Source organism: Scyliorhinus torazame, chromosome 31 (genome assembly GCF_047496885.1).
Source record: "Scyliorhinus torazame isolate Kashiwa2021f chromosome 31, sScyTor2.1, whole genome shotgun sequence".
Classification (NCBI taxonomy): Eukaryota; Metazoa; Chordata; class Chondrichthyes; order Carcharhiniformes; family Scyliorhinidae; genus Scyliorhinus; species Scyliorhinus torazame.
The window spans coordinates 9874674-9899646 of record NC_092737.1 but is presented as its reverse complement, the minus strand read 5'-3'; the positions used below and the strand labels follow the sequence as shown (position 1 = coordinate 9899646).

Here is a 24973-nt window from a genome sequence, read left to right as displayed (position 1 = left end):
GATAACTGTTATATAGAACATAGAACATACAGTGCAGAAGGAGACCATTCGGCCCATCGAGTCTGCACCGACCCACTTAAGCCCTCACTTCCACCCTATCCCCGTAACCCAATAACCTCTCCTAACCTTTTTTGGGGGGACACTTAAGGGCAATTTAGCATGGCCAATCCACCTAACCACATCTTTGGACTGTGGGAGGAAACCGGAGCACCCGGAGGAAACCCACGCGGACACGGGGAGAACATGCAGACTCCGCACAGACAGTGACCCAGCGGGGAATCGAACCTGGGATCCTGGTGCTGTGAAGCCACAGTGCTAATCACTTGTGCTACCGTGCTGCCCACTGTGCTACCACGCTGCCCACCATTGGCTTCACCCTTGGCGTTTCCAAGGAATATTAGTTTGTCCTCCAATATTTGGTTTCTTAAACTTGATCAACAGAAGAAAATACAAAATATATGCTAATTCTGTCATAGTCCAGACGGTGTCCAGAGATTAGGTGAAGTCCAGCTTCAGGAAGTCCATGTTGAGAACAGTTTTGTTTTTAATGATGGGTTTAAATTGGTTACTATAAATTCACCAGTACATCATTGCTTTCATCTTCATGGACTCAGTTTAATAACTAACATAAAATCAAATTACTGTGGATGCTGGAAATCTGAAATAAAAACAGAAGATGCTGGGAAAAACCAGAAGGTCTGGTAGCATCTGTGGGGAGAGAACCCGAGTTTTTAAAAAAATTTAGATTATCCAATTATTTTTTTTCCAATTAAAGGGCTATTTAGCGTGGCCAATTAACCTATGCACATCTTTTGGGTTGTGGGGGCGAAACGCAAGGATTGAACCTGGAACTTCGGCGCCGTGAGGCAGCAGCCCTAACCACTGTGCTGCCCTAAGAGAATCCGAGTTAACATTTCACGTCCGTATGACTCTTCTGAGCTGAAGAGGGTAGAAATGTGACGGATTTTATATGTTCGGAGAGGTGGTTGGAGCAGGTGGACATGCTAACATAGGCATAAAGGTAAGATGTGTTAAGGTGGAGAAAGTTTACAGTTGTTGAACTCAACATTGAGCCCAGAAGGCTGTAATGTGTCTAATCGGAAGATGAGGTGCTGCCTCTCCAGTTTGCAGGGGGCTTCATTACAACAGGCCAAGGATGGACATGTGGGCATGCGAGCAAGATGGTGAGTTGAAATGGTAAGCGACAGGGTTGAGGTCATGCTTGCAGTCTGAGTGATGGTGTTCCACAAAGCTCACCCAGTCTGCGTTTAGTCTCCCCAATGTAGAGGAGACTACACTGGGAGCAGCGAATACATTAAACCTTGACTACAACTCCTCACACCCCACTTCCTGAAAGGACTCCATTGCATTCTTCCAATTTCATTGGGATGTTGTCATCTTCAAAACAGTGTTTCTGACATGCCTGGCTTTTCCGTTAACTGAGGTTTCCCTCCCACTGTGGTTGACAAGACACTCGTCTGTGTTCAACCCATCTCCTGCACCGCTGCCCTCACTCCTTCATGTCCCTCCCAGAACCATGGTGGGGGGTCCCCTTTGTCCCCAGTTTTCACCCACCAGCCTCCACATTCAAAGGATCACCCTTTGCCATTTCTGCCAACTCCAGCATTTAGTTAAAAAAGTTAAAACTTTTTTTGCCCCAATGCAACCACTCCAACCCGCAGAGTCACCTGCCACTTGTTCTTTTGTTTTGTTTTCACTCAGCACTGTCACTTGTTCTCCTATTAACACAGTCTGCTATCTTACCTTTCTGCCACTATCAACACCTACTTTCATCCTTAAAACTGCCATTAATGCACCTTTGTCTTGTGCCCTAGACATATTTGGCCGAGTTCAATCTCCTCGTTCATGCCTATCACTGACCTATTTTGCTCCACCCGCTCCCTAACAGTATAACATCTGTCATGTTTCTCCGTCTCTCAAGCTTATGTTAACCCCATTTCCCTCTCCATAGATACTGCCAGACATGCTGGATTTTCCCAGCATGTTTTTATTTAGTTGCGAAGTCATTGCTGAATAGAAGCATAAATTAAGCGTTCAACTATTTTTGACCCACTGTTACACAGATGCATATTTTAATATTTTACAAGGTACTGATGGTTTTTGGCCAATTATTTTATCCTTAATTGTGTACAGTAAATAAGCTAACCCATCAATAAAAGCTGATAGACCCAGATGCTGCCTGGACTGGAGGGCATGTCTTATGAAGAAAGATTGAAGTGTGCTGACTTGATAGAGGTGTACAAGGTGATGAGAGGCATGGTAGAGTGGATAGCCGAGACTTTTCCCCAGGGCGGACTTGGCTATCACGAGGGGACATAATTTTAAGGTGTTTGGAGGAAGGTATAGGGGAGATGTCAGTGGTCGGTTCTTTACACAGAGAGTGGCGGGTGTGTGGAATGCACTGCCAGCAGAGGTGGTGGAGTCAGAGTCATTAGGGACATTTAAACGACTCTTGGGACAGGCACATGGACAGCAATAAATTGAAGGGATGCAGGTTAGGTTGATCTTCGGTTAGGATAAATGGTTGGCACAACATCGTGGGCCGAAGGGCCTGTACTGTACTGTTCTATGATCTATATCTTGGTCGGTGAATAATGAACAAATTTCAACTCCAGATGAAAGGATTTTTCCCCTCCCGTTATGGATAGTTTTCTGCAGTGAATGGAATTTATCTGGATCTTTTAACTGTTCAGTCCTGGGTAAGGATGTCAGATTCTATGCAACGGTCACATAAATGAAGAAGCAGTCAACATATTGCAGAATCAGAATATGTTGCTAGCCTTTGGTGGCATGCAGAATGCAAGAAAATGGAATCCTACTTCATACTTGAATGTTATGACTTCAGGTGATTAATTTTGCTTGAAACTACTGATTCCATGTTGACCACATTGAATCCTAATTCAGTACAGTGAAAAAACCGAGATGAAGAAAATAATTTTTATTTCATATGCATTTATTTGCATATCGGAAAACCTGCTCAATGACTCTGACCAAATCCATCGACTGCAAGTAATATTCATTTGATCCAAGAACTGCAATTTCAAACTTGGACCCCTCCTCATACTGCCGTGTAATTGGAACAGCAAGCAATAGAAACTGACAGCAGCAATCAATTTAAAAATCACAAGTTGGTGCTCATAAATATTGCCAACTTTCCTGCTTGTTGTTTAAATAGTTGATTTTTCTATCCCACGGTAAATAAAATGCACTATCTGTTTGTGGGGGTATGTCGGTATCTTCGCCAGTTAACAGTCCGTATTCCCTTTGCAGGAGATGTGATGCATCACAGTGGAAAACTACTGTTGTCTCCAGTGGCTGCTGGTTATCTTCAAAGCACTCTACATCTACACAAAACATCCTCCACAAAGCAGTTAGTTCATAAGGCTCCTGGAGTTGATTGAGCGTGTCAGGATGGTTTTTCAGTAAGTCATCACTGTTTCAGATGGTATATTTAGATTGAGCTTCAGTCTATATTTACGGCGGCCTCGATAAAAAATGCTCTTGTATGATTCTGATGCAACCACTTTCATTGGTTTGAGTGGTAGTTACTTCTGCCGAGAGCTGGTAAACTCACACCAACTGGAGTATATTTGAAGCCACCTGTTGCCGTATTAACAAGCCTGAACTTTGAAAGGGTCACTCCTGCTGTTCCCCTAGGTTGAGGCAAATTAGTGCAACTCTGAACCGATGACATGGCAGCAATTTGATCTACAAATACAATGGAGATCAAATGTTTCCTGCTTTTCTGTATAAGTAGATAATCCTTCTAGAGGTATTTAGTGCATCCTCCAATGTTGAAATCTTGAGAAAGAATTGGTTTGAGTGAGGGTCTGTATATATTGAATCCTTGTTTGGATATTGTGAATGTTGGGGGGGGGGGGGGGGGGAAGAGCGGGGATGCAAAGAATATGGGGCCACATACTTGAAGATTAGGAGGGGCGAAACTTGAGATGTATTGAGTTGTGAAAAATTACAATGGAGAGATAGATTAAAAGCTGACAGTGAGAGAGAAGCCACTTATTTTCCTTGTATTCTAGGAGTGAGTAAGAGAGGCATTGGTTTTGCAAGAAATGGAACCCATTATTCAAGTCTTGCATGAGTTGGTGCTTCATAGAATTGTTCAGGGAGAAAGAAATGATTGGGACACAGAAGGAAGCTAAACGTAGAAGCATACAAGTTTCTATACAGGTTTTCATATTTTCTCTGCACTTCATCAAAGCAGCCAATCCTGCTTTCTCACCTTAAATGCTTTGCTTTCAATATTTATCCAAATTTTCCTATATGAAAGATTCACTGGTCTCTGCTTCAGCCTCTTTTTGCATTTGAAATATTTTATATCCCAACAGCTCCGTGCATAAAAACTTTCTCTGGATCTTGTTCCTTAGTCAGTGATCATTTTATCTTGGCCACCCTTTGTCAGACTTGTTAACAAAGGGAATTATATATGTAGGTCACTGAGACCAATAATGTCAATGAAGGACGGCTAGAGCCATTAAAGTTGAAAATGCATACAAGCAGAAATACACAAGATACTGACAGAAATAGGAAACCAGATTGTATTAGTACACAATAGGTTGAAAGTATAATTCTCTTTTTTAAAAAATAAACATTTTTATTCAAATTTTTACATATTTTCAACAACCCCCCCTTACAGAAAAAAGAAAAACAAAGAACACATAAATAAACATCTTACAACTACATCACGAATTCCCCCAATATACAAACCCCCCATTAAGCAATAATAAACACAGTAGAAAACACAAAGTACATCCTCCCTCCCCCTCTGGGTTGCTGCTGCTGCTGACCACCTCCTAACGCCCCGTCAGAAAGTCTAGGAACGGTTGCTACCGCCTGAAGAACCCTTGCACAGACCCTCTCAGGGCAAATTTTACCCTCTCCAATTTAATGAACCCTCCCATGTCGCTGATCTAGGCTTCCACGCTCGGGGGCCTCACATCCTTCCACTGTAGCAGAATCCTCCGCCGGGCTACCAGGGGCGCAAAGGCCAGAATAAGGGGCTGGTTTAGCACAGTGGGCTAAATAGCTGGCTTGTAATGCAGAACAAGACCAGCAGCGCGGGTTCAATTCCCGTACCAGCCTCCCCGAACAGGCGCTGGAATGTGGCGACTAGGGTTTATTTCACAGTAACTTCATTGAAGCCTACTTGTGACAATAAGAGATTATTATTATTATTAGAATACTGGCCTCCTTCGCCTCCTGCACTCCCGGCTCGTCCGATACCCCAAATAGTGCTAACCCCCAGCTCGGCTTAACCTGGGTGTTCACCACCTTAGACATCATCCTCGCAATACCCCTCCAGAAACCATCCAGCGCCGGGAATACGCAGAACATATGGGTATGATTTGCTGGCTCCCCGAGCACCTCCAACACCTGTCTTCCACCCCAAAGAACCTGCTCAGCCTCGTCCCTGTCATATGCGCTCTGTGAAGAACCTTAAATTCTTTCAGGCTAAGCCTGGCGCAAGAGGAGGAAGAATTAACCCTACCCAGGGCGTCCGCCCACGTACCCGCGTCTATCTCCTCCCCAAGCTCCTCCTCCCATTTACCCTTTAGCTCCTCCACCGAGGTCTCCTCCTCCTCCTGCATCTCCTGGTAGATCGCCGAGACCCTGCCCTCTCCAACCCACACCCCCGAGAGTACCCTATCCTGGATCCTGAGTGCTGGAAGCAGCGGGAACTCCCTCACCTGCCGTCTTACAAACACCCTCACCTGCATGTACCTGAAGGCATTTCCAAGAGGAAGCCCAAATGTTTCCTCCAGCGCCCCAAGGCTCGCAAACGTCCCATCTAAAAACAGGTCCCCCATCGTTCTAATTCCTGCCCTGTGCCAGCTCAGGAACCCTCTATCCATTCTCCCCGGGACGAACCGATGGTTCTCCCGGATCGGGGACCAAACCGAAGCCTCTACCTCACCCCTGTGGCGCCTCCACTGCCCCCAAATTTTCAAAGTCGCCGCCACCACCGGACTCGCGGTGTACCTAGTCAGCGGGAGTGGCAGCGGTGCTGTCACCAGCGCTCCCAGACTCGTGCCCACACAGGACGCCATCTCCAGCATCTTCCATGCCGCCCCCTCCCCTTCCATTACCCACTTGCGTATCATTGCCACATTGGCAGCCCAGTAATTCCCACACAGATTAGGTAACGCTAACACTCCTCTGTCCCTACTCCGCTCCAGAAACACCCTTCTCACCCTCGGGGTCTTTTTCGCCCACACACATCCCATGATGCTCCTACTGACCCGCTTAAAAAAGGCCTTGGGGATCAGGATGGGGAGGCACTGGAATATAAAAAGGAACCTCGGGAGCACCGTCATCTTCACCGACTGTACCCTACCCGCCAAGGAGAGTGGCAGCATATCCCACCTTTTAATCTGCTCCACCAGCCTCGTCAAGTTGAGCTTGTGTTGGGACCCCCAGCTTCTGGCCACCTGGATCCCCAGATACCGAAAACTCCTTTCCACCCTCTTCAGTGGAAGCTCGTCTATCCCCCTTCCCTGGTCCCCTGGGTGCACCACGAAGAGCTTACTCTTCCCCACGTTGAGCTTGTACCCGGAAAAGTCCCCAAACTCCCTGAGGATCCGCATCACCTCTGGCATCCCCCCCACTGGGTCCGCCACATACAGTAACAGATCATTGGCATACAATGAAACCCGGGTCCTCTTTCTCCCCCCCCCCCCCGGACCAGCCCCCTCCAGTTCCTGGACTCCCTTAGAGCCATAGCCAAAGGCTCAATTGCCAATGCAATAGCAAGTGGGATAGTCCAAAGTATTCCGACCTCCTCTGATTCGTGGCCACACTCGCCACCGGGGCTTCGTAAAGTAGCCTACTCTAACTAATGAACCCTTCCCCCGAACCCAAACCCCCTCAACACTTCCCAGAGGTACCTCCACTCCACCCTATCGAAGGCCTTCTCCACGTCCATCTCCGCCTCCCCCTCCACTGTAGGCATCATGATTACGTTAAGAAGCCTCCGCACATTGGTATTCAGCTGCCTTCCCTTAACAAAACCCGTCTGGTCCTCGTGAATCACCCCCAGGACACAGTCCTCAATTCTGGTAGCCAACACCTTCGCGTCCACGTTGAGGAGAGAGATTGGCCTATACGACCCTCACTGTAATGGGTCCTTGTCCCGCTTCAAGATCAGCGAGATCAGCGCCCTGGATATCGTCGGGGGTAGGGCCCCCCTCCCTCGCCACATTGAAAGTCCTCACTAATAGAGGGCCCAGCAGGCCCATGTACTTCCGGTAAAATTCCACTGGGAACCCATCTGGCCCCGGTGCCTTCCCCGCCTGCATACTCCCCAGCCCCGTAGTCAGCTCCTCCAGCCCTACCGGTGCCCCAAGCCCAGCCACCTGCTGCTCCTCCACCCTCGAACCTCAGTCGATCCAAAAATCGCGCACCGCCCCCCCCCACCTCCGTCGGCCTCATAAAAGTCTCTAAATACCCCATTTATTCCCACCGCACTCCGCACCGTGTTCCCCCCTTTATCTCTAACTCCCCCAATCTCCCTCGCTGCCTCCTGCTTCCGAAGCTGGTGTGCCAACATCCGGCTAGCCTTCTCCCCGTACTCATACACCGCCCCTTGTGCTTTCCTCCACTGCACCTCTGCCTTCTTGGTGGTCAACAGGTCGAACTTGGCCTGGAGGCTTCGTCGCTCCTTGAGTAGTCCCTCCTCGGGGACCTCTGCATACCTCCTATCCACCCTTAAAATCTCTCCCACCAATCTCTCCCTCTCTCTCCTCTCCTTCTCCTTGTGGGCCCTAGTGGAGATTAGCTCTCCCCTAATCACTGCCTTCAGCGCCTCCCAGACCACCCCCACCTGCACCTCCCCATTATCGTTAGCCTCTAGATAGCTTTCAATGCACCCCCGGATCCGCCCGCTCACCACCTCATCCGCCAGCAAGCCCACATCCAGGCGCCACAGCGGGCGCTGATCCCTCTCCTCCCCTAGCTCCAGCTCCACCCAATGTGGGGCATGGTCTGAGATGGCTATGGCCGAATACTCCGTGCTCTCCACCCTCGGAATTAATGCCCTGCTCATAACGAAGAAGTCTATCCGGGAGTAGGCTTTATGGACGTGGGGGGAAAAAAAAGAAAATTACCTGGCCCCCGGCCTGACAAACCTCCATGGGTCCACTCCTCCCACCTGGTCCATAAACCCCCTTGGCCACTGCCGGCCTCTTACCCTTCCTGGACCTGGAGCGATCCAATGCTGGATCCAGTACCGTGCTGAAGACCCACCCCCCATTATCAAGCTCCCTGCCTCCAGGTCCGGAATCCGGCCCAAAATGCGCAGCACAAATCCGGCATCGTCCCAATTCGGGGCCTATACATTCACTAATACCACCCGCACCCCCTGCAGCTTACCACTCACCATCACATACCTACCTCCATTGTCTGCCACGGTGTTCAGCGCCTCAAACGATATCCGCTTCCCCACCAAAATCGCCACCCCTCGATTCTTTGCGTCCAACCCCGAGTGGAAAACCTGCCCTACCCACCCCTTTCTCAGCCTAACCTGATCTGCCACCCTCAAATGCTTCTCATGGAGCATAACCACATCTGCCTTTAGTCCCTTCAGGTGCGCGAACACACGGGCCCTCTTGACCGGTCCGTTCAGACCTCTCACATTCCAAGTTATCAGCCGGATTGCCCCCCCCCCCCCCCGCCGATTAGCCATCCCCTTTTCTAGGCCAGCCACGTGCCCGCGCCTCCCGCACTCTCCATTCCCCCCAGCGGCAGACCCCCGCCCTGACTCTCTCTCCGAGCTCCAGCTCACCTTTGCCCAATGCAGCAGCAACCCAGTCTCTTTCCCCCCCCCCCCCAAACTAGGTCCCCCCCTAGCTGCGTTGCTCCCCCCATAGCACTCCCGTAAGTCAGCTGACTCCCGCCACTCCATCGACCCCCCAGTGTGGTAGTCTCTCTCCCCCCCCCCCCCCCTCCTGTCCATCAGCGGGCGCTCCTCTCCAACACCACCCTTCCCTCCGGCCCTGCCCCCTTCCTTCCCTAGCGCGGGAAAAAGCCCGTGCTTTGCATCAGACCGGCCCCGCCCTCTATGACGCCCTCCTCCAGGGGCTGTTTAGCACAGGGCTAAATCGCTGGCTTTGAAAGCAGACCAAGGCAGGCCAGCAGCACGGTTCGATTCCCGTAACAGCCTCCCCGAACAGGCGCCGGAATGTGGCGACTAGGGGCTTTTCACAGTAACTTCATTTGAAGCCTACTTGTGACAAGCGATTTCATTTCATTTCATCTCCCTTTTGCGGCCTAATCCCAGCTCCCCCACCTCGGGCCTCCCATCTTCCCTCCCCCCAACGGGGCCCCGTCCTTCCAACCACCGATGCCCACACTCACAAAACCTCCACTTCGAGCCAATTCACCCTACCCCACCCAGCACCCAAGGAAACAATACAGAACAGAATAGAACATCCCTCAAAGCACAGTAACCACAGTAGCCCCCCGTGACCTCCCCTCATAGAAAGCAAAGAGTGGGGATTAATGGGTGTTTCTCTGGTTGGCAATCAGTAGCTAGTGGTGTCCCTCAGGGATCAGTGTTGGGCCCACAACTTTCTCATAGATGATTTGGAGTTGGGGACCAAGGGCAATGTGTCCAAGTTTGCAGACGACACTAAGGTAAGTGATAAAGCAAAATGTGCAGAGGATACTGGAAGTCTGCAGAGGGATTTGGATAGGCTAAGTGAATGGGCTAGGGTCTGGCAGATGGAATACAATGTTGACAAATGTGAGGTTATCCATTTTGGTAGGAATAACAGCAAAAGGGATTATTATTTAAATGATAAAATATTAAAACATGCTGCTGTGCAGAGAGACCTGGGTGTGCTAGTGCATGAGTCGCAGAAAGTTGGTTTTCAGGTGCAACAGGTGATTAAGAAGGCAAATGGAGTTTTGTCCTTCATTGCTAGAGGGATGGAGTTTAAGACTAGGGAGGTTCTGCTGCAATTGTATAAGGTGTTAGTGAGGCCACACCTGGAGTATTGTGATCAGTTTTGGTCTCCTTACTTGAGAAAGGACGTACTGGCACTGGAGGGTGTGCAGAGGAGATTCACTAGGTTAATCCCAGAGCTGAAGGGGTTGGATTACGAGGAGAGGTTGAGTAGACTGGGACTGTACTCGTTGGAATTTAGAAGGATGAGGGGGGATCTTATAGAAACAGATAAGATTATGAAGGGAATAGATAGGATAGAAGCGGGCAGGTTGTTTCCACTGGCGGGTGAAAACAGAACTAGGGGGCATAGCCTCAAAATAAGGGGAAGTAGATTTAGGACTGAGTTTAGGAAGAACTTCTTCACCCAAATGGTTGTGAATCTATGGAATTCCTTGCCCAGTGAAGCAGTAGAGGCTCCTTCATTAAATGTTTTTAAGATAAAGATAGATAGTTTTTTGAAGAATAAAGGGATTAAGGGTTATGGTGTTCGGGCCGGAAAGTGGAGCTGAGTCCACAAAAGATCAGCCATGATCTCATTGAATGGTGGAGCAGGCTCGAGGGGCCAGATGGCCTACTCCTGCTCCTAGTTCTTATGTTCTTATGTTCTCACAACCGACCTTCTGTCCGTGTCCAACTTTTCGGCCTGAATAAAGGTCCACACCTCCTCCGGCGTCTCAAAGTAATGGTGCCAGTCTTTAAACGTAACCCACAGTCGTGCCGGCTGCAGCATCCCGAATTTCACCTCCTTCCGATGCAGAACCGCCTTAGCCCGATTGTACCCAGCCCTCTTCTTGGCGACCTCCGCGCTCCAGTCCTGATATATACGGACCTCTGCATTCTCCCACCTGCTGCTCCGCTCCTTTTTTGCCCATCTTAGGACACACTCCCCGTCCACCGAACCGCAGCAATACCGCCCGCGGCGGCTCGTTAGACTTGGGCCTCCTCGCCAGGACTCGGTGGGCCCCATTCACCTCCAGGGGCCTCGGGAAGGCACCCACGCCCATCAACGTGTTCAGCATCGTGACCACATATGCTCCAGCATCCGACCCCTCCACTCCCTCCAGGAGACCCAGAATCCGCAGATTCTTCCTCCTCGACCGATTCTCCATGTCCTCGAACTTCTGCCAGTTCTTATGCAGCGCCTGGTGTGCCTCCACCTTCACCGCCAGGCCCAATATCTCGTCCTCATTCTCCGAGGCCTTCTGCCGCACCCCCCGGATCGGCGCCCCTTGGGCCTTCTGGGTCTCGACCAGCTTGTCGATCCAAGTCTTCATCGGCTCCAGCAGCTCTGCTTTCAATTCCGTGAATCAGAGCTTGAGAAACTCCTGCCCACTGTGCCCACGCTGCCTGGTCTCCACCCGCCGCCATCTTGGCTTTCCTCCCTCGCACTTTTCGCTGCACCAGAATTACTTTTTTCACCGCTCCACTCCTGGTCCAATCCATACAGTGCAGGGAAATGGTACTGTCACCTTCCCACACTGGGAACTGTCGAACAAATGCCGCTGGGGCCCCTCAAAAGAGCCCAAAAGTCAGTTTCTGGCGGGAGCTGCCGAACGTGCGACTTAGCTCAGCATAGCCGCAACCGGAAGCTGAAAGTATAATTCTCAAACATAATTCTTACACAGTCCAAGAATGTGCCATGACCTTTGGGGCAATGCAGTCTTTTGAAGACTTCTGTGGGTGGGGTGGTGTTCCTTCTGCTTTTGCACGAGGTAAACAGCTGTTTTGTACTCTATAGGTATGGAAGTATTGACATTGAAGAAAGACTAGTATATATCCAGCTCATTGGTTCTGAGTAAACCGGTGTCAAGTTCAAACTCAAAATGGCGGCGGCTTACCCTCCGTGGTAATTAGCAGCTTGACACACTGCTCCACCCAGGACTTGCAGATGTTTCAAATAGTGCAGAGCCTGAATCTTTAGACCTGAGTGATTTACCTATTAAAAAAACTAACTTGTTTAAATTTGCAGTCATTGGTAGTTGTCAGAAATTTGGAGTCTACACATTTTGTTCCAGAAACGTTCAATAACATTAGCTTAAGTTCAAAATCTTCTCGAGCATCATTACATCTTAGCCATTGCTTTGATGAGCTCCTGCAACAGTTTGGTTTGCAACTTGTAAAACATGGGCATTGGAAATCCATTGGTGGTGCTATACTATAAAACAAACCTTAGACGTTAACGATTGGAGCTGATTGTATGCAATTTGAAGTTACTTTTTCTCTGGTTTACCTGAGCTTTGCTTCAATAACATACATCCGTTTCTCTGTCTGGCTCTGTCCAAAATCATCTCATAATTCCCATTTCATGGAATAATTTAAATATTTTTCACAAACTTTCTTTGTGAGTTTGCTAATGTAGTTTTATGACATGGAAAATGTTTCCCTTGTTGAAACTTGTTGGATACTTTCAGCCCTGTTCAGTAAGGTTTGAGAGTCTTGCTGTCCTTGTATTATGCACTGTCATTTAACATGGATTGACAAAATCCATTTGAAAATGCAAACCAATCTCAAGCCTGGAGCCAACAGGTCTTCGACAAATCCATCTCTCTGAACAAACATTAGTGAAATGGATGGCAGAATGTCCAGCAGGTTGAAACATTGGAATGCCTCATAACTAGCCGCAATTTGTTTTTCGCTACCTTCTGTGTATGACAATCTAAAACTGGGTTCTCTGAGTAAATACAACACTCTGATGTGGAGTAAATACCATTACAAAGCATTTACTGGGTGGCACAGTGGTTAGCACTGCTGCCTCACAGCATCAGGGACCCAGGTTCGATTCTGACCCTGGGTGACTGTGAAGTTCGCACATTCTCCCGTGCCTGCGTGGGTTTCCTCCGGGAGGTGCTCTGTTTTCCTCCCGGTGCTCTGTTCTCCCAAAGCTGTGCAGGTTAGGTGAATTGGCCATGCTAAATTGCCCCCCCTAGAGTCCAAAAGGTTAATTGGGGTTACAGGGAGAGGGTGTGGGCATAGATCAGGTGTTCTTTCGGAGGATTGGTGCAGACTCAATGGGCCAAATGGCCTCCTGCACTGTAGGGCTTTGAAGATTCTGTGATACTGTTTAAACCTTACATACCTTACAGCTATGTTATGAATGCCCCAGCTCCTGAACTTTCAGCTCCTATGTAATCGCGTCCTCTCCGTGGGCCAGATTACATTTTTGTCAGTTTCTTTTGGAGGCTGTCAAATCAAGATAATCTACATTTGTAGGTTTTGTTAAATGTCAATCCTTCATGCATCCAATTTCAAGTTTTCGTACATTTCATTTGGTAGGGTTTAAATTTAACATTGCTTTGGGATTGAGTTAAGTGACAGGGAATGGATTTTAAATTTATGAAATTGGATCAGGTTAATAACATGATTCCTGTCAAAAGGGCATCATTCTTTTCTGCCTCGGAAACTGCAGACGCTACCAACACTGGAAGAATGTATAAAGTAGGAATCCTCAGCAGATGGTGGCGTGGTAATGTCACTGGTCTGGTAATTGTAATGTCCTGCCACAACAAACAGTTGGTGGAATTTAAATTAATAATCTATAATTGAAAACCTAACATGCTGACCATGAAACCAATGCTGAATATTGTAAAAAGACCCATCTGGTTCATTAATGTCTTTTAGGGAGGAAAATCTGCCATTCTTGCTGGGTCTAGACTACATGTGACTGCAGATCCACAGCAACGTGGTCGAGTTACCTGCCCTCTGAAATGGTGGAGCAAGCCGCTGAGTTCAATTACAATTAAGAATGGGCAACAAACGCTTTGCCAGGGACGCCCACATCCCATGAAAGAAAAGAAAACAAGTTGCAGAAAAATGAATCTGCATTGTTTAATGTTTTCATGTTGTGCTGTAGGGTTTGTTTGCAATGAATTTCTAAAGACTGCTTTGGTGTGCCATTAATCACTACATATCTGATATGTCATCCCAGAGGAGAATCCAGCACATGTGATACCCTTTATGATTCTTCCTCAAGCATCTGTACTCATCCAACTGACGAGCTGAGGTGTGTTCCTAGTAATGTGAAATCTAAACCTTATTAATATAGTTGTACAGGCAGCATTTCCAGCCCACTATTAATTTGCATTCGGTAATAAGGTGAAGAGTTATATTGGACCACATTATAAAAAGATGAATGATGGTGAGGAGTGGGGGCGGGTGGCTTTAGACTGTTTAAATAGCGTTGCAGGATAAATTCTGCAGCTTTAAGTCTGGCTTCAATGTCATCTCAATCTTAGTTTGTCGTTCTTCTGTAACACACTCTGCTGCTGTTTATAATTCACCCAATTTTAAAGATGCTTCACCAAAAGATTTTCACGTTCTGTGGTTGAGTGTAGATTTCTAAATTTGAAAAGTGGACAGTAGAGTTTTCTATTTCCGAACAACATTGATGTGCTGTGTGATTTGACCTGGCGTTGGAGTGGGATTTTATTTTGCAACTTAATCCAACGAAAATGATATACATTATACACATCATAATCTGTAATCCCTCCTTTGTCCTGTTGCCCATCTGAACTCCAAAATCAGATAGTTGTGCTAAATTTGCTTCCTGTCATTTAGACATACAGCAGGTGGTCAGCTCTTCACATTGTGTTGATGTGAATGATTCCTTCACAGAATCTGACTGATATGACACTCGCCAGGTTGGTGGCATGATAATGCTGACCATGGTAGACCACTGCTAGCGGACTTAGATTAGTTTAGACAGCTCCAATAGGTTGCTTGGTTCTTCATTTATTTGCAGTTTTAAACCCGATTTTGTATTTAACATTCTACGTGGCTGGTAGATTACATGTAATCATATAATCCCTCCAGTACATAAGGAGACCATTTGGCCCATTGAGTGCGCAGCGACCCTCCAAAAGAGCACCTTAACTTGGCCCAATCCCCTACCCTATACCCGTAACCTCACCTAACGTTGAAAACTATGGGGCAATTCAGCATGGCCAATCCACCTAACCGGCACATTTTTGGACTAGGAAGAAACCGGAGCACCCGGAGGAAATCCACGCGGACAGTGGGAGAAAGTTCAAACTCCACACAGGCAGTCACCCAAGGCTGGAATCGAACTTGTGTCCCTGCCACTGAGACAGCAGTGCAAACCACTGTGCCTACCCTGTTGGTTTACAAAGCATTCCTCCAGAAATTATCCATTCTCACCCCTAAAAGCATTTCCTTTCTTCATTCCATCCCTAAAAAAGTATCCATAATTTGTCTTTCCCCTATTGTGATTTCCAGGCCAACTCAGAAGAAATATTTTGCTTTGTAATGTGGTTTTTTGTTCTGAAACAGTGGGCTAAATCATCTAACTTCCAGTAGAAATTAGCAAATTGTATTTTCACACAGAAAAACTAGTTGTCCCTTAAAACACTTGCTTTCAAAACTGTCAGTTCGAGAAATGGTCTTATTATTAACTCGTTGAACATAGAATAGTTGGTTTGGTATCTTCCACCAGAGCATCTTTGCTTTGAGCAAATTTTCCACGGGCAGAGCGAAACATTTCTAAGGAATAACCAAAGAACAGAACTTTCATCCGCACATTACCCAATGTGATGCCTCTAGTTAAGTGAAAGTTCATCTCTAAAGCTGATCACGTAACTGGCACCCAAATACAAAGTGGGATGACCCTTGTTGAATAACGTACTCGCCATAATTAGGCGGTACTATCTTTCAAGTGGGATTAGCTTTTGTAACAGTTTTGTTTTTACTGTACTGGTGACATAAGATCAGGGAGGGGATATGTAATTTTGAGTAAGTTACCTTTTGGAGAACCTGAAGTGGGTAAAGGTCGAGCATGCTTCTCTGGCCAAATGTTGAATAGCCTTTAACAATATTTGCAGATTTTTCCTTTCTTTATTCTAAGAAAACAAAATGTCTAGCAGTGTCAATAAAGGAAATCATACCAAATGTAAGGACACAGTGAAGAATGAAACGGTCATACAGGTAGATCAATTTTGTTACCAAGGAAGTATGTGAAAGTGCGACCAAGAAATACGACTTGAGATTGGAATGGCCAAAGAGGCATTTCAAAAACTAAAAAAGGTTATAATGAACTGAAAAATTAGCCATGAAAACAAAAGCTGAGAATCTTGAACGCTACATCACACAGATTTTGACATGTGGAAACAAATGTTGGATAATCAGTGAAGCAATACAGCAAAGAATTGAAGCTGTAGAGTTGTGGATTTAGAGGCAAATAATGAAGATATCTTGGCTAGTAAAATCTGAGACCGATAGAGGTCTGCTGACCAAGATCAAGAAGGAACAATTGGAATTCCTCAGGCATGTAATAAGCCATGATTTAGAAAGACTGCTGCTGATGGGAAAGATTGATGATAAAAGTGATCGAGATCGACAGAACAATCTTTTGAAAGAGCCTTGCAAACTGAATGAATGTACCATCAACAAAAATGATCCATGACATCAGAGAAAGATTAACATTGGAGGTCCATGGACAGCAACACCTTCTCAGGGTGTGGTACCTGAAGAGAGAAGGATCTCCAATGCAATGACTGCACTGCTTTAGAAACATCCTTTGACAACCAGTTACAATTCTTCAGTAAGTTCAAGTAAGGTAGGGTACCCATAAAACAGCCTCCACCTTAATCACCGTCTTGGGTAACCATTATCAGTCTTGCATCTTGTGGCAAGAATCAATTCCTGTTGTATTTAGATGGTCACATCAGGTGCATACAGCATCTGCTTTTTGTTAACCTGGAATATTTTGGACAGCATTGGGTAAGTCGCAAATGTCATAACTGGAAGGTTAGTTATGAAAGATTAGAGAAGGTGACAGTGAAGGGCATGGCTGAGATGTGTTGATTAGATGCAGGATATATTTAACTGAGCTATTTTTAAAACTATTATTGGAGTGGATAAATTTCAGATAACGTGCACTGTGCTCCACCACACTGTGTGTCTCAGAAGAATCTTCTATTCTTGGCCATGCCACCTTGGGAAAGGATGAGGGGGATGTAGAGAGAATGAAGATTACACGTTCCTTCACTTTCTGGGAGAAACTGAAACTTAGAGGTCAGGTTGCCGTATGCAAATCCAAATGCCTAGTGACAGTGATACTGACTGGAGTTTCAGAACAAGTCATTTGCCGTCTCCCCATTCAATTTAGTCAGTGGCTGTATTTTGTGCAACAATTAGTTCAAAATCGAGTTGACAAATATAAATGGCTTTTTAAGAAGGCCTTCCGAGTTTGTTGAGCTTTGACCATGGAAACCGTACAATTTGTAAATGAAGTTAACTATTGAAAGGAGAAGGCATCCTCTCAAGAAATGATGCAACACATTTGAGCAAAACTGCTAACTCTCAGATTTGGAAATGTAACTGTTGGCTGCTTTATTGGCAGCATATTGAGACTTCAATCTTCTAATTGGATGTTCGTGTATCAGTTTCGATTGTTGAGAAGTAGGCTTGTGGTGACCATTGCTGCCGGCCAGTCCCACAAACTTGTTAGTTTTGGTATGTTTGCCTTTGGTTGAACGTAAAGTTGTTTGGCTTTGTTCTAACCTGTACTTCTGAAAATGTTTAATTGGGTATATGGAAGAGATATGCATAGTTTTTGTGTTTGAGAGCTTTAAAAATGAGAGTTCCATTGCATTTCGCCCTGACACATGATTTTGTGATTGTACAGCAAGAGCAATGTTTCTCTTTGATCTTGCATAAATTCCTTGATGTTGAACACCTTCAGATAGTTTTGTGTTGTGTTATTTTGTTTTTTAATCTTTGGGTGAAAGGGGGTAGGGTGTGCATTCAGCCTCCTCTGTCTCCCCTCGATTTAAAAAAAAATGTAGTTATGCTTTGGCAGCAGCAGATTCACCAAGCAGCATGGTGCCACTGCTTATTTTAACACCATTTTAGAGGGGGGGGAATCAGAAAAATTAAAACAAAAACATTGGAGTGAGCATTTGATTGCACATATTTTCTAAATATGGTGAGGAAAAAGAAAGCAGATGTTTAAAAATTGACCCTGTGCCAAGGAGTTACAGAGGAAGAAAATCTAGGTCGGCAGTTACTGTACTAACCAGGATAGCAGCCACTTGGCAAGGTTACAAGGCAGTCAGAGACGTTAGCTTTGGCGCAATTTTAATACATGCAAATACAAATTTTTTATTCTTCAACAACAAATCCCCCAGACTTGAGACTTCGCACATGTTTTCCTTAGGCATAGAGGCTTACACTGAATTTTTTTCAGATTTTTCCCTGCCCTAGAAAATGTGCAATTTGAGTGTAGAAAGTTGCGCAGGGGGGAACTGAGCAGTCTTTTTTTTCACCCTTTACAATTGCTCAGAGGTTGTGCTAAGGATTTTAGGTAGGAAGGTTTCTGGGGGGCGAATCAGGAGCAAAAAAAGGTTCGAATTTGCCAGGTAGACTTTTCCGAGGTGGGGGAAAATGCTTTTCAATGATTTTTGGCTTTGAAATGTTGGAGCTCGACGAGGTTACAGGCAGAGTGAGTTGTTTTTTATATCAGAGTCTTTTGGTAGTGGTCACAGTGCATGCTCAGGGCCATCCGCATCAGGGTTTAAGAAGGGGGGAAAAGGGCTATTTTCGGGTTCGAAAATAATTTCATTTTGCCATGTTTATGATTTTAGATTTCTAAAGTAGATTATCTGTAGGGAAAGGGGTGTAATTTTTCACTAATTGATCATTTTTCAGGCTTTTTCGGATCCTCACTGTTTTTGCACCCTTACTGTGCAGCCTGATGCAACTCACTAGCTCCATTGCTGCTGACGTTTCAAGATTTTTTCCCCCAAAATATTCAGAATAATTCATAGGGGGTTTATTGGAGCAAATTAATGAAAAAACATAGTGCTAGGAGGCAGAAAATAACTTTTTATTGAACTATTTTATTTGAGAAGACTTCTGGAAAAATACCCTTGATTTTTGGAAAAAAACATAATTAATTTTCGTCAAATTAAATTAAAATTAAAATACGTTTTGGGTGCATTTGTCAATTTGGTGAGACGCATACATTAATATAGGCCTAAAATGTAGAGGTTTTTTTTAATAACCAAAATTGCGGCTTGAGGTGTAAGGCAAAATTCTAGCAGGAACGGATTTCTAATATATACAAGGAAAAGCAAAGTTTAGGACCGATAAATGGGTATCGCTTTTTTAAAACCGTTGTTTAATGTTGCAAATGAGCTAAAAATTGCAGAATTTTGTTTGGGCGTGGCAATCCCTTAAATCCTGCATTATAACCTTTATTTGTACTGTAGCATTGTTATTTTACAAGTCATTTTTCTACAGTACCTGCATAAATATTTTTCCCGTTTTTTGGAAAAGTTATTTTTTTGCTTTTCCCCCAATTTAGTATTTTCTAATTTTCTCCAAAACGAATCTTGTTTTTGATGCTTTTTTTTGTATTCAATCTGAACTGATGATTTGAAAACAGTTGACAAATTGCAATCGCCTGACCAATAGTTAGTTGAAGTTCTTTTTGAGGTGTTTTTGAGGCTATATTTTGGCTGGACGATTGGATGCATAAAGTGACTTATGATAAGGCAGACATTTGCTGAACCGCCATTTTGTCTAAAGCAGCAGATCTGCCAGGTTCAGCAGACCTCTAGCTCTACTCTGTTAATGCACGAGATTAGTACGTTGCTTTACTTTTTGTAAGGAAGGTTTCCCCCGATTTTAATTTTAGAAGTCGCCCTTGTCCGATTCGTTCATGTTTCATATTGGGGTATTTTTCGTATTGGCTCAATTATTTCTAGTAGAAAAATTGTCTGGTTAATTGATAAATATTGGCGAATAACGACACCAATTTATTTGATTTTTTTTTCTCTCGGTTTTGTTTCAAACGGTGGAACGGCATAATTGTGCCTGATTTTCATATTCAATTTATGAGCATAGTACTTAAAGTTCATTTTAACCTTCATTCTTGATTTTAGTATTTCAAATGGCTTTTAGGTATCAAAATGATTGAAAAGTAACAGCTGTTTTTCTTTCTCCCCCTCCATCCCTAGAACTCTGCAGGACTTTACTATTCAAATATACAGGTGGGTCTATTCTTTCTCTTAATAGCAATTTGTAAAATAAAGTGAGAAATAGTTAATATTTATTGCCCCCCAGTATTTGCAGTGCCAATTGGTGACATTCTGAAATCATTGTAAAACCTGGAGCATCTTTTGAGTGCAGTATTTTTTCCCTTGGCATGACATTTCTCTCATGTTAGTGTTTAATTAGGATTGCTCAAAATAATGCTCCTTTGAACTAATACATTGTTCATACTGACTTGAATTGTTTTCTGAACCTGTTGCAATATTTGTTGCTCAACCTGACCAATCACATTAATGTTCATTTTGTTTTTAAATCCCGTGGTTCACAAATCTTAACCAACCTGAGTCGAATGAGAAATTGTAACTCCCTATGAACATTTCATAGGCTGGTTCAACCGGTAACACTTGATGAACGTTTTTTTTTTAAAAAGCCTCTCGTACTGCATCCCAAAAGGAGCACTACTGAATGTTTTCTGCAGAAAAATAAATTTGTAGTTTCTTGTGCCTTTCGTACCCCAGAAAGAGGTTGCTGGAGGGATAGTACAATCGACTCCTGAATCAGTTTTGTGGTCTTTCTGCACAAAGTTTCATGAATTTTGAATATGAACAAATGCATGGTGCGGCATCAAAGAAACATGGTCCTGTGTTATCAAAACCAATGAAAATCAACTCCTTAGTTACCCACCACATTATTCCCGTCTCAAAGCTCTTTCAAACAATCCATGTTTATTTTTCTTTGCCTTGCGTTTGTATATCAACTCAGTGCCGTGTGTTCCATGTGCAAAATCGATTTCAGCATTGTCCTATTTTTGGCACAATTTCCTCATTGATCGTCAAAGAGCTGATGAGACTGGTACATACTAAATTGAAACTGGCAATTGACTTTGTTTCTTGCCTTGTTCTGCTCATCACTTATGTCCACTTAAGTACTGCAGCAGCATTTGTGTGCTGCGATTATAGAGTGTATATGTGTGAAATTATGTGTTCTCTTCCAGTCCTTCAACATGAGCGAGACAGCCTGGGGACACTGCCTGCACCGACTACTCACGATTGCAGTTGTAAGGGGGCAGCCCCGCGGGCTTACTGCAAGGTGGGGAGTTAGTCCCACTGAGGATTTCCATTGATTTTGAATAAACATTGCCTCCACATGTCGTGATCATTGCTCTTTTGTAGTGTTTTACAGCATTATAATTTTGAAGACTGTTCATAACTATTTTCTAGTATGTTAATCCTTAGAAAGAAACTCCCTCAAGACCGTGTAGGGAGAAAAAACAACGCGAAATCTGTGAACAGCTCGTGGGTAGGGTTGGAAACTCTGATTTGGAATCGGTGGATGTATGAAATAAAGGAGGGGACTTGAATTTACCCAAGTGTTTGGGATGATAGTGGTAATGTCATTCTGTGACGCTCAAAGTTGGAAGATTTGCTCACTTCTAGGCAATGTTTCCGCAGTAATAATGACTGGAATGTAAGTTTTGTTTTGTGTGGGGGTGCAACTATTTTACTGACTCTCACTTTTCATGTAGTTATTTCCACTGGACAGTGTTTACCAACAAATCTCATTTGCAGAGATTTTAATGTGTACAACATTCATTTTATATTACATGGAAGTTTGTTGCCATAAAGAAAGATGCTTCACTTCCCTATTAACTATACTTTCTCTGAATAAGTCATCTATTTTTCAGGAATACGAATGACCAATTTCTAAAAGGATCTGCGAACACTTTATCTACTTGAACATTCTACATGATTTACTGGTTGCTTGGAAGTTGCACTGCCAAGCTGTAGGGTTATAATAAAGATAACTTGCATCAAAATATGCAGGTCGAAATAAGAACATGTACTTAAAAGAAAAATAGATTCCATTGGTTAGCCTTGTTTTATGAAGAGCTCATTCTTGTGAAACCCAGTTGCTTATACTTCTAAGTGTGTCGCCCACTCTGTCTGGTGGGAAAACTTGCAACCATCTTGTGTAACTGAAAAACATGGTACACAGGATGTGATATCAATTCTGGGCAGTAGGATTTGATAGAAGCAAGAATATTGCAGGCTCTGCTTTACATTCTCAGAAAAGGAAAAGAAGAAAAGGATTTGCATTTATATAGTGCACTTCATGGCCATTGGATGTCTCAAAGCGCTTTACAATGAATTATACTATTTTGAAGCGCAGTCCCCAGAAGATTCAGAGGCCAATTAGTGTAAAACAAACTCCAATAAACAGCAATCTAAAAATGACTAGATTATCTGTTTTTGTCATGTTGATTGAGTGACAAATACTGGTCAGGACGCAGGGGATAACTCCACTGTTTTTCTTCGCAATAGTGCTGTCGGATCTTTCACATTCACACGAGATAGCAAATGGGGCCTTAGTTTACAGAATTTTTCATAGAATTTACAGTGCAGAAGGAGGCCATTCGGCCCATCAAGTCTGCATCGGCTCTTGGAAAGAGCACCCACACCTCCACCCTATCCCCGTAACCCAGTAACCCCACCTGACCATTTTGGACACCCAAGGGCAAATTTAGCGTTGGCAATCCACCTAACCGACACATCTTTGGACTGTGGGAGGAAACCGGAGCACCCAGCGGAAACCCACACAGACATGGGGAGAACGTGCAGACTCTGCACAGACAGTGACCTAAGCCGTGAATTGAACCTGGGACCCTGGAGCTGTGAAGCAACAGTGCTAACCTCTGTGTTACCGTGCCACCTCGTCTGAAAGTTGGCACCTCCCATTGTGTGGCATTCCCTCAGTACTGCATTGGCATGTTGACCTAGATGCATCTACAGTAGCCCCTTTTATAATACATCCATTCGTACACTAAAGTTCGGGAGGCTTTGTAATGTGTAGTTTATGATTATAGTATGGAATTTTGAAGGCAGCCTCATTTCTCTAACCTTAATAATCATCATTAAACTTTCCATTCAGAATGTCAGCACATCAAATTTCTTTCCTGCTGATATAACACGCAGGAGGGAATTGGAAGCTTCTGGCAAATTATTGACAGTATTTTGACGGAGGATGATTTTTGACGATGTGGCTTTGAATGGTGCTACTTACAGCGAACGCATACATGATCCACATGCGCCATAACCTGTTGGAGGTGACTCTTGTGCCACCTGGAGATTTGAGTTTTGTATTACCATTAAATCCTTGGAAAAGGTAGCTTGGAATAGTTCCCTTTAACTTGAGTTAATAGGAGTGAAAATCACGTGTATTTTGAATTTTTATGCACTGGATAAACAGTCACTAACCAAATAATGAAATTCATCTAATCTTCATTGTGTTAGAGCAAACATTTTGTCTATTCTCTGTTATTTCAACTTTTTGTCTCTTCCCATTACCGTTATGTGTTATTACTTGACCAAGCAAACAAGCAACTGACAACTTCCTGGACCTGTGATTTTCCATTAGGAGGAACAAAACAAATGGACTGGTTTGGCTTTTTGATTTATCTGACTTTGTTCCCATCCTGCCCATCTCATCTGGTCCCAGCCTCTACTCAACCTTGTATATCTCCCCTAAAAAGGAGCTACAACGGAAAGTGAAAACTTGCTGTATGGGTCATTGCTGGTGACAGCCCTAATCGTGTCAAGCCGCAGTGTTAGCATGATCAGTGCCAGAAATCGTTACCTGCAAGGTGGAATGTAAGTGAATGAGTGATCAGTGGAGAGTCTCTTACTTAGCAGAAACATAGACATTCCAAATGCTTTACAATCAACAGCAAAACTTTGGTTTACTGTGCAACCTGTGACATAACAATATGTTATTTAGGAATAAGAAAAGGTTATTCATTAAAACAAGCCCAACTTTTAAAAATGGACCTGCCTCCTTCCCTTTATCCCACAGTTTCTTCAGAAAATGTCTCTGGAGCTCATTGCCACTGTCTCTTGCCTTGGGTATGGATATGTGGGAATGACTGGCAGGAAAAGACAAGCCAATACATCGAGCCTACTCCATACACGTGATTGTGCTTGACACGCTCTCTCTCTCTCTCTCTCTCTCTCTCTCTCTCTCCTCCCCCCACCCCCCTCCCCCAACCCCCAAAACTACATTCCAGCAAATGACCATAATTTTTTTTTTTTAATTTAGAGTACCCAATTCATTTTTTCCAATTAAGGGGCAATTTAACGTGGCCAATCCACCTACCCTGCACATCTTTGGGTTGTGGGGCAAAACCCACGCAGACACGAGGAAAATGTGCAAACTCCACACGGACAGTGACCCAGAGCCGGGATCGAACCTGCGACCTCGGCGCTGTGAGGCAGCAATGCTAACCACTGTGTGACCGTGCTGCCCCCTAAATGACCATAAATTAAAAGTTATAATTATACAGACCAATTTAGATTTTGGAGTGCTCCCTTGTAATTATGGAAGAATCTCCCCTAAAAAGGAGCTACAACGGAAAGTGAAAACTTGCCGTATGGGTCATTGCTGGTGACAGCTCTAATCGTGTCACGCCGCAGGAAGGCATATCTTGGCTTTCTAGAATGAATTCCTCATCTCTCAAATATAATTTTGTGGTAAACTACTATTCATCAAATATAAATTTATTGCACTTCAAACTAAAGTGTGTTTCAGGGCAAGTCAATGATTTAGTTTTGAAAGTCCAGTAAAACCTAGCCCATTAGTACTACAGAATCCTTAGTGAAAACCGCCATATTGTGTACTTTTTCAGAGGGAATTTTTGCTGTTGCTTTAAATCAGATTGATTGCAAATCATCTCTCCCTAACTGTCAGGTTTATCGCTGCTGATTTTTATTGTACAGTTGAAGCAACAAATCTCCGGCTAAAATTCTGTATGAATCTGAAAAAATAAGACTTCTTTGACTATTTTGAAGTTGCTTCCCTCTGATTTTAATTTTCAAAAATGCCAACTTCTTTAATTGTATTACGTCTGAAAATGAAAATTCTCTTCAGCTCTAATTATGTTTGAAGAATGTTGCGTATTATGGATAAATGGGACCAGGAAATGGCCATTTG

At 44.4% G+C, this 24973-nt stretch overlaps 1 long non-coding RNA gene across 1 annotated transcript; it reads left to right on the top strand.

The window, feature by feature from the left end:
- Positions 1-3238: 3238 nt before the first annotated feature.
- Positions 3239-23935, top strand: LOC140404803 (uncharacterized). The gene is made up of 3 exons (XR_011938590.1): positions 3239-3443; positions 19957-19989; positions 20985-23935. It is a non-coding gene; the product is annotated as an uncharacterized lncRNA (long non-coding RNA).
- The last annotated feature ends 1038 nt before the right edge of the window (positions 23936-24973 follow it).